Consider the following 11,622-nt stretch of genomic DNA (forward strand, 5'->3'; position numbering starts at 1 on the left):
AATTTGGAGTTCCTTAGCTTAAGTTATAAATAATTTAGTGACTATGACTCAAGTAGACAGCTTTGAATGAACTATAAATAATAGTTGAATTATAGAGAATGTTGCATATGAACATGAAATGTATTAAATTGATAATTAAATTTATTTATTTAGATCCAGAAGATTCAAATACGAAGCTAGATCGAGGAAAGGAAAAATTTGAGATTAGTAGATTTTCTTGTTTACAAACAAGTATCAAGGTAAGTTCGTGTAACTTGAATTATATTCGAAATGCTTGAGATTGTATGTTATTGATGTGAATATGATTTGAGTGTTCATTGTATGAAAATTAATGAAACATTGATATATTTGATAAAATGTGAAGAAATCCGTTTGAATGAAAGGAAAATTCGATGGATTTCGAAAAGGAATTGACGGTAAAAGGATCTAGCCGAACAGTGATCCTATCTCGATATAGCCCTCCGAAGAATATGTGTAAAATGGATTTAGCCGGACGGGTAATCCGAATTAAGGTCGATTTAGCCTGGACTGGTAATTCAGATCCAAGCTCATTAGAGTAATTGTCGTTGCAGGGGATTTAGCCTGGACTGGTAATCCCGACAATACTCTATGAGTTTATATTATAGGGGATTTAGCCTGGACTGGTAATCCCACTGCAAGGTTGAGGTTCGCGGGAGTGTGCTCTCTGAAATGGATATGTGCGCACATGAATATGAATTGACAGACCCGGAATTGTACACTAAAAGTGTACCTCTGAAAATCCATCGAAAATTCCAAGAAATTCAACGGGATAAATATGGAAAAATAACAAGGAAATGGAAATCATGGTATTGACGAGCTCATCAGTCATAGTATATATTATTGGTACATGGAAATTATTGTACTAACTTGAATGTTGAGTTTGTGCATATTAGGGTAATAATGCATTGAATGGATATATGGATGTTTATTGTATTGTATTGAAAATATTAAGTAAGTATAATTCTTGTTACATGAGCTTACTAAGCACAAAGTGCTTACCCCATTTCCTTTTTCCCTGTTTTGTAGTGTTAAGAGCTCGGAGGTTAGATTTGGTCGGAGACACATCACACTGTCAACCTCAGGATTTCGGTATATAAAGAAACTTTATTTTGGAAATCAATGGCATGTATAAGCTAACAAAGTAAATGTTAACGTGAAATGAATGTAAAGTTAGCCATTAGTATGGTTAACAAACCTGGTTATAGATATGTGATGACGTTATCTTATATAAATGCATGAATCTATCATGAAAATATGTTGAATTGATTTAGTTGATGTGGATTGGTCTCGATTTAATATTACAGGGAAGGTTAGATATTTATAAAAGGGCTATATTGAATATAAAAAAAAATTTAATTCGTAAACTCCGGTAATGCCTCATACCCTATTTCGGCAATGAATACGGGTAGGGGTATTACATTTATTGGTATCAGAGCTACGGTTTAGCCGGTTCTAGGACCGATGTAGCAAATACGGGATTAGCTATACATGCCATTTAAATTATTATTGATAGTGTGATATCTCATGACCATTTAAAATGTGTTTTTCTTATAGTAATCTCATCCGACCGAGCTCAATCTGAGGAAGCTGGGAGTCATGCTCCGGCTTGAGACAAAGAGAAGAAACTAGCGAGAAGGCCCGAGAGGAGGGTCGAGGAGGAGGCAAAACAACCTTCTTTCAAATGATGAATGAATGGTTTAATCAATACTTAAGAACTAACCTCGTAGTGCAGCAAGTTCAAGCTCCCTTCCCGCTCCTCCACCGATTCCGAGATCCCACAAGGTGCAGTCTTGAATCATCGAAAAGGAAAGCTCCATGAAAAAATTGAAAATATGGGGTAAGAATTTGAGCAGCAATTGATGATGATTCGAGCGGGCTGAATTCGGTTAGAAAACACTACTTGGGTTACGGAAGAATTATCTTGTACACCGAAGAATGTCGAAATGTGCCGTCTCACCGCTAAAAGATACTGACTTACCATTGGTGGAATACTAAAGCTTCAGTTGTTCCGAAAGAAGAAATTACATGGGAATTCTTTCAGACCGAGTTCAGAAAAAAATATATCAGCCAGAGGTTCCTTGACCAGAAAAGAAAAGAATTTCTTGAGCTGAAACAGGGCAATAGATCTGTAACACCCCGAACCCGAGCCCGTTGCCGGTGTCGGACACGAGGGGTTAACAAGCCAAACCCACTTATAGCACCGACCAATTTGACATTTCAGGCAAGCTGGAAAACTGCGTCCTTTATGTCGCCTTAAAAGGCATATCTCGAGTTAAAAACTCGAAACTGATTCCGTAAATTTTCCCTGAATTTAGACTCACATATACATCCCTGGATTTATTTCTAGAATTTTTGGTCGGGCCAATTGGTACAGTTTATTAGTTAAAGTCACCCATGTTATAGGGGTCGACTACACTGACCTTCGCGCGTTACAACTGGAATATCTCCCTGTACAAGGCTTCAATGCTGATGCCGTTTGTTTCTAATGAAACTAGACTCAAAAAGGAATCTGTAAATATAAGGAATGACTTCTAATTCCTTCTGTATAATTTGTGGTAAATTTTCAAAGTCAAGACAGGAGATCCAGAAACCGTTCTGGCCCTGTCTCACGAGAACTTTAATATCTCTTAGTAAACTGATCATATGATCGTTTCGTTACTTTCATATGAAAATAGATCCATAAAGGTTCGTTTACATAATTTATTCACTATTTAATACCATTCCTAATATTTTTAGTGATTTTTCACATTCACGTCACTGCAGCTGGCAGCATCTATTTTTAAGGTAGGCCTTACCTAAATTGTAGTCTCTATGGACCAACTATAGTCTTGTCATACATAGGTCCACTTATGATCATATTTAGCCATTCCAATGGCTGATCATGTGACTAACACCCCATTCCAATCCATAATCACATCATGAAACCATATATAATTACAAACCACAAATTGAATGGTCTAATGCCATACTCCACCTTTACGAGCCATTTTCGCATGGCCGTACACATATACATCACAAAGATACTTGAAAACAACCAAGGGTAGTCCTATACATGCCATATCCAAAATTCAACTAAAGGAGTACCAAAAGGGCTTTGATAGTGTGGTTGACTTCAACTTCGATGATCCCGAATCCGATCGCTAACGAGCAAAATCTATAAAACAGAGAGCCAAAGCAACGGGTAAGCATTTTTATGCTTAGTAAGTCTCAAGTAATGAAATCGGCTTTGACTGAAGCATTACATTCACATAGCCAAATGAATCACTTTATTAATACACATTCACATAATCGTACCTACTTCACACTTCATCAATATATACATTCATAAGATATCAACCCATTTCAAGAGCTGAAAATTCGTTAGTCGATTGAACGAATATTATTTCAAACGTATCGACTTTTCCATTGCACATGTAAACATACCTTATCCTTTGGGCTTTTCGAGCGTACTAATTGGATTTATTACAGCAACCAACGCACACCTTCAACCCAAGCTTCTTCGAAATACAACCGGATATAACCACACGCACGAATGCCCTCGGGTCTTAGCCCGGATATAACGACTTGCACAAATGCCTTCGGGTATTAGCCCGGATATAACAACTTGCACAAATGCCTTCGGGTATTAGCCTGGATATAACAACTTGCACAAATGCCTTCGGGTATTAGCCCGGATATAGTCACTAGCACAATTGCCTTCGGGTCTTAACCCGGATATAATTACTAGCATAAATGTCTTGGGACTTAGCCCGGTATCATTCAATTGCTCATGCACACATAAATCAATAATCATTACACATCCATATTTCATTTTCGTTACTAAGGCTCGAACACAAACATATCACTAGCATAATTGCCTTCGGGACTTAGCCCGGGTACCATTCAAATACTCATACACACATATATCAATAATCATTACACATCCATATTTCATTTTCGTTACTAAGGCTCAAACACAAACATATCACTAGCATAATTGCCTTGGGACTTAGCCCGAGTACCATTCAAATACTCATACACACATATGTCAATAATCATTACACATCCATATTTCATTTCACATAATTCAAGTAGGGTCATTACTCGAAGACTTACCTCGGATGTTGTCGAACGGCTTCAACGGCTATTCGATCACTTTTTCCTTTCCTTTATCCAATTGTGGCCCTCTAAGCTCTTGAGCTAATTCAAACAATTTCAACTTATTAAAGTCTCACTTGCTAGCCTTGGCGAATACACATATCATTGACCCAACATCACATAACTAAGCACTTTGTCAATTTTCTTTAATTTCGCATACATTCGGCCTTAGCTCACATCAAGGTAGCCGATTACCTAATTCAAGAATAGGCATCATTATGCTTGCCTCTAACCGAATGCATGCACAACAATTCCCTATTGTGGCGAATATGCATGTCCATGTTAGCCAATTTTATACTTCAAAACCAAACATCATCACATATAAACATATATCAAAACACAAATTTTACCTATCATGCAACAAGCAAAAATCGCACTTATGAGCATACCATGGCCGAATACATCACACACCATCCCCTTTCAATTTTCGGTCATGGTTAAACATAGAACTCCATGTCTTACTCAAGAATGCTAAGAGAAAATTCAAGAGTAGTCAATCCATCATTACATGCATCATCAACAAGCTTCATATTTAGCATGCAATGGCTTTAACACAATATCAACCTTGGCCAAATACCATTTCCATGGCATAACAAGAATTTGAACCATGGCTAACATGAACATCAAGTTAGCAACTAAAACATGCATGAATCTCATGACACAACCTCATACATACCTTAATCTTGATGCAAGTATAGCCAAATCTCCTTCTAGATCTCTTCTAAACCAAAAATGGAGCAAAAATCCTCCCTTTTCCCTTAGTATTTTCAGCCAAAGAATTGAGAATGGATGAACAAATTTTTCTCCTTTCTTTTCCTCTACTCACGGCAACAAGGGGCATCCATCCATTTTTTTTGTCAACCTTTTCTTTAATGCTAACACATTATTTAATTGCTCCCAACATGCCTCACTAACCCAACATGTTGGAAACATGTTTTCCTTTGCCCATCACATCCATCTTGGCCGGCCACTATAGAATAATTTGGGCAATTTTGACATGCAAGTCCACTTTTGTGTCAACATGCACAAATAAGCCATTACAAATTAGCCTATCATTTTTTTACCATGTTTCACATTGATCCCTATTTAATAATTTCTCATACATTTGGTAAAATTAGAGAATGAAACTTCCACATATTCATGCACACACATAGTAAGCATAAAATATAACAATTAATTATTTTTATTCCTCGGTTTTGTGGTCCCGAAACCACATTCCGACTAGGGTCGTTTTAGGGCTGTCACAAGATCAGTATCTGAATATGAAAGAGAATTTGTTCGATTGAGTAATATGCTCGAGAATGGGTACAGTCAGAAGCTGAAATGTGAAAACGATTCGAAGAAGGGTTGAATGAAGACATTAAGTTATTGAACGGAATTCTTGAAATTCGAGAGTTTGCTACATTGGCAGAGAGAGCTTATAAAGCAGAAGAATTGAGCAAAGAAAAGAAACAGGCTGAGAGGGAAGCTCGAATTTTTAGTAAAAGACCGATGGGAAAATCCCAGTTTTCTGCTTCAAAGAAATTGAAGAAATATCAGGATCGTTCTACTTCATCCATTGGGTATTCGGGCAAAGAGCGAGGTTCTCAACGCACTAATCCAAGGCCTTCTACTCCATCAGTGACCAGTGTTGGCAGTGTTGGCACTCCTAAACCGAGATGCCAGTACTGTAATAAAGCTCATTTTGGTGAATGCCGATTTAAGAGTGGGGCTTGTTACCGATGTGGTTCTTTTGACCATTTTCTCAGAGATTGTCCAGAAAGGGTTGAAAAAGAAGTTGAACATATATCGAAGCCGAGTAATCTAGTTTCGAGGGGCGGACCACCTCGACCATCTGGTAATGTCAGTGGTAGTCGAGGAGCTACAAAAGACACTATAGGTAGGCCTGAGATACGAGCACCTGCTAGGACATATGCCATTCGTGCCAGAGAAGATGCTTGATGCCGATGTTATTATCGGTACATTTTCTTTACTTGATATCGATATATCGCATTGATTGATCCCGGTTCTACGCATTCATATATATGTGTTAAACTTGCAATTGTTAAAATTTATCTGTTGAACCTCATGAATTTGTGGTTAAAGTCTCGAACCCCGGCGGTCTGTGTTAGTGGATAAAATTTGTAAAATTGTCCACTGATGGTAAGAGGTTATTGTTTCCCGGCTGATTTGATGTTATTGCCATTTGATGAATTTGACGTGATATTGGGTATGGATTGGTTAACCCAGCATGATGCGGTAGTAAATTGTAAACTAAAATATATTGTGCTAAAATGTCAGAATGGTGAGTTGCTCCGGTTAAATCGATCGATGAGGGGTTATCGATATGATTTCAGTAATGGCAGCACAGAGGCATGTCAAAAAGCGGTATGATGCTTACTTGGCTTATGTACTCGACACCAAGGTATCTCGAGTCAAAGATATGAGCGATTCCAGTGGTATGTGAATTTTCTGATGTGTTTCCAGAAGAATTACCAGGATTGCCACCAGAAAGAGAAGTGGAATTTTCTATAGCTTTGATTGAGGGAACTACTCCGATCTCCATAGCTCCGTACCGGATGGCTCCTATAGAATTAAAAGAGTTAAAGACACAGTTGCAAGAGCTTGTTGATGTGGGTTTTGTCCGACCGAGTCATTCACCTTGGGTTGCTCGGTTGCTTTGTGAAAAAGAAAGATGGGTTTTGAGATTGTGTATCGACTACAAAAACTTAATAAAGTAACCATAAAGAATAAGTACCGTTACCTGGATTGATGATTTATTTGATCAATGAAAGGTGCTACTATGTTTTCAAAGATTGATCTTCGATCAGGTTATTATCAGTTACGGGTAAAAGAGTCAGATGTGCCAAAAACAGCCTTTAGAACCAGGTACGGGCATTATGAGTTTCTAGTTATGCCGTTTAGGCTAACTAATGCACCTACAGTATTCATGGATTTGATGAACCGGATATTCAGACCGTGCTTAGACAGATTTGTAGTAGTATTCATTTATGATATTTTGGTTTATTCTCGGGATGAAGAAGAACATGCAGAACATTTGAGAATTGTGTTGCAAATTCTACGAGAGAAGCAGTTGTATGCTAAATTCAGTAAATGTGAATTTTGGCTTCGAAAAGTGGGTTTTCTTGGACACATTGTATCTGTCGAAAGCATCAGGGTAGATCCAAGTAAAATCTCAGCTATTGTCAATTGGAGTCCACCGAAGAATGTATCTGAAGTTAGAAGTTTCTTGGGTTTAGCTGGTTATTATCGGAGATTTGTACATGGATTCTCTATGATAGCTTCTCCAATGACTCGATTATTGCAGAAAGATGTAAAGTTCGAGTGGACCGATGAATGTCAACAAAGTTTCGACCGATTGAAAGACCTATTAACGAAAGCACCTGTATTAGTGCAGCCTGAACCAGGTAAGGAATTTGTTATTTACAGTGATGCCTCATTAAATGGTTTAGGTTGTGTTTTGATGCAAGAAGGTAAAGTAATAGCCTATGCTTCAAGACAACTTAAACCACATGAAAGAAATTACCCAGTACATGATCTTGAATTAGCTGCTATTGTATTTGCGCTGAAGATATGGCGGCATTACTTGTACGGTGAGAAATGTCATATTTATACTGATCATAAAAGCTTGAAATATTTGATGACACAGAAAGATTTGAATTTGAGACAGCGCAGGTGGCTTGAACTGATAAAGGACTACGATTTGATTATTGATTACCATCCGGGTAAGGCTAATGTTGTAGCTGATGGTTTGAGCCGGAAATCTCTGTTTGCTTTACGAGCTATGAATACCCGGTTATCATTGACTGATGATGGTTCAATCCTAGCTGAATTGAGAGCTAAACCGACATTTTTACAGCAAATATGTGAAGCTCAGAAGAATGATGAGAAGTTACAGGTTAAACGGGCACAGTGTGAGTCAGGTAATGATTCTGAATTTCAGATTGGTTCTGATGATTGTTTATTATTCAGAGGTAGGGTATGTGTACCTCGTAATTTGAGCTCATCTGTAAGATTCTACGCGAGGCCACAAGAGTACTATGTCGTACATCCGGGAGTAATAAAATGTATAATGATCTGAAAAAGATGTCTTGGTGGTCGGAATGAAACGTGATATCTCGAGTTTGTATCAAGGTGTTTAATATGTCAACAAGTTAAAACTGAACATCAGGTACCTTCGGGGTTACTTCAGCCAATTACTATACCGGAATGGAAATGGGAAAGAATCACTATGGATTTTGTATCGGGGCTACCTTTGTCTCCGAGGAAAAAGGATGCTATTTGGGTGATTGTTGATCGATTAAAAAAGTCAGCTCACTTTATTCCGGTACGTATGGATCATTCTTTAGATAAACTAGCTGAACTGTACATATCTTAGATTGTCAGGTTACATGGAGTGCCTATCTCCATTATATCAGATAGAGATCCCCGATTTACGTCTCGTTTCTGGGACAAATTACAAGAAGCCTTGGGTACTCAGTTGTATTTCAGCACTGCATTTCATCCTTAGACAGATGGTCAATCTGAGCGTGTAATTCAAGTATTGGAAGATATGCTCCGATGTTGTATACTAGAGTTTGAAGGTAATTGGGAGAGGTATCTACCTTTGATTGAATTTGCTTACAATAACAGTTTATCGGTCTAGTATTAAATGGCTCCGTATGAAGCTTTGTATGGTAGAAAATGTAGAACACCGTTATATTGGACAGAGCTCAGTGAAAGGAAGATACATGGGGTTGATTTGATCCGGGAAACAGAAGAAAAAGTAAAGGTTATTCGAGATAGTCTAAAAGTAGCTTCCGATCGTCAAAAATCATATGCTGACCTTAAGCGAAAAGAGATTGAATTTCAAGTCGGTGACAAGGTATTTCTGAAAGTGTCTCCTTAGAAGAAAGTTCTTCGATTCGGTCGAAAGGGTAAATTGAGTCCAAGATTTATCGGGCCCTATGAAATCATAGAAAGAATTGGACCGGTCGCTTATCGATTGGCATTACCACCGGAACTTGATAGAATCCATAATGTTTTTCATGTATCTATGTTACGATGATATCGATCAGATCCTTCACATGTTATTTCTCCGATAGAAGTAGAGATTCAACCGGATATGACTTACAGTGAAGAACCGGTCAAGATATTGGCACGAGAGACAAAAGAGCTTAGAAATAAAAAGATAAATTTGGTGAAAGTATTGTGGCAAAAGCACGGGATTGAGGAAGCAACATGGGAACCGGAGGAGGCAATGAGGAAACAATACCCAAACCTCTTTACTGGTAAGATTTTCGAGGACGAAAATCCTTAAAAGGGGGGGAGAGTTGTAATGGCCTAAATTAAGGTTATCGAACAATGGTTTCAGTAACCATAGATCCGATTTAAAGAGAAATTTATTTCAATATTTTTGCTTGAAAATTGATATGATAGGAAAATAGTATGAAAATATTGATAGGAAAATTTTATCGATTTAGTGATTAGTTAGAAAAGAAATTATTGAAGAAATTGGGTAAAATAAGGTATCGGGACCTCTATCTCGTAAAACCGAGTCAAAAATAATTTTATAAATATTTATGAAATGTTATTAATGTGGTATTAAAATTTCGTTAGGAAATTTTAATGTTTGGGTAGTCAATTAAATGAAAAGGACTAAATTGTAATAGGTGTAAAAGTTGCTAGAGTGATTAAAGAGCTTAAGAGTCTAATGAGAAAGGATTTAAAAGGCAATTAGACCCAAAAGTTATTTGGGCTGGACGGCAAGGGTATGAAATCAGTAGAAAAATTGATAAATTAAGGGTAAAATTGGAATATTGCAAAATTAACTAAATAAAACTAGGACTAAATAGGAAATATCTAGATTTCTCTTCATTTCTCTTCAATTCCAGCAGATAAAAACGCCATAGGAGGGTTCTCTAAGCTGGTATTTCATAATTTTGCACCAAGTGAGTTAATCCTTGCCTTTTCTTGTAATTTTGTGTTTCTAAGACTTTTACAACTAGGTCCTACTATTAAATTCATTAGTTTTTGATTTCATGGATGAAATTGAAAGTCACCATGGTTGAGTGCTGTAATTTTATGATGAAATAGAATGAAATTAAAGCTTTAATTTGTTTATGAGATGATTTTATTAGGCAATTTCAATGGAAATTGATTTTAGGACCTAATTGTGAAAATGTTTGGAATTAAAGTCTATTGCTGAAATTCTGATTGCTAAAGGTTGTAAACTAGTTTAAGGTGATAGAATAAAATGTTAATTGAGAAAAATCAGCTCAATTGAGAGGCTAATTGAGTAGGGACGAAATTATCATTTATTAAAAGCTTAGGGAAAAATGGTAATAAACAGCTTGCACTAAAATAGTTTGGACAGCAGCAGTAGACTAACTTTAAAAATCACCAAAATTGTAGGAATCGAATTAGAAGATGAAAAATATGGAATTAAAGCTTATTGAGTCTAGTTTCTCATAGAAGAAATATTGTAAGCAATGGATTTGTAAATTTTGAAATATAATGAATTTTGTGAGACAAGGTCAGAATGAATTCGGGTTCCCCTGTTCTGACTTTGAAAAATTATAAAAAATTGAATAAAAATAATTAGGGACTTAAATTTATATTTATAGAATTCTTAATGAGTCTATTTGTAATAGAAACAAACTAGAACAACATTTGAATTCTGTATAAATAGATAATCTATTTTTAGTGAAGAAGGGTCAGAACTGTTAGACAACAGAACAGGGGTGACTTTGAAGAATAAACTGTACTGATTGGATAAACTAAAAATTCTGAAAATTTTATGGTAAAAACATATATGAGTCTAGTTTCAGGAAAAATTAACGGATCTTAATTTGGAGTTCCTTAGCTCAAGTTATAAATAATTTAGTGACTATGACTCAAGTAGACAGCTTTGAATGAACTATAAATAATAGTTGAATTATAGAGAATGTTGCATATGAACATGAAATGTATTAAATTGATAATTAAATTTATTTATTTAGATCTAGAAGATTCAAATACGAAGCTAGATCGAGGAAAGGAAAAATTTCAGGATTAGTAGATTTTTACTGTTTACAAACAAGTATCAAGGTAAGTTCGTAACTTGAATTATATTCGAAATGCTTGAGATTGTATGTTATTGATGTGAATATGATTTGAGTGTTCATTGTATGAAAATTAATGAAACATTGATATATTTGATAAAATGTGAAGAAATCCGTTTGAATGAAAGGAAAATTCGATGGATCTCGAAAAGGAATTGACGGTAAAAGGATCTAGCAGGACGGGTGATCCTATCTGATATAGCCCTCCGAAGAATATGTGTAAAATGGATTTAGCCCGGACGGTAATCTGAATTAAGGTCTGAATTTAGCTCGACTGGTAATTCAGATCCAAGCTCATTAGAGTAATTGTCGTTGAGGATTTAGCTTTGGGTGGTAATCCCGACAATACTCTATGAGTTTATATTGCGAGGATTTAGCTTTG

The sequence above is a fragment of the Gossypium arboreum genome, chromosome 4 (genome assembly GCF_025698485.1).
Source record: "Gossypium arboreum isolate Shixiya-1 chromosome 4, ASM2569848v2, whole genome shotgun sequence".
Classification (NCBI taxonomy): Eukaryota; Viridiplantae; Streptophyta; class Magnoliopsida; order Malvales; family Malvaceae; genus Gossypium; species Gossypium arboreum.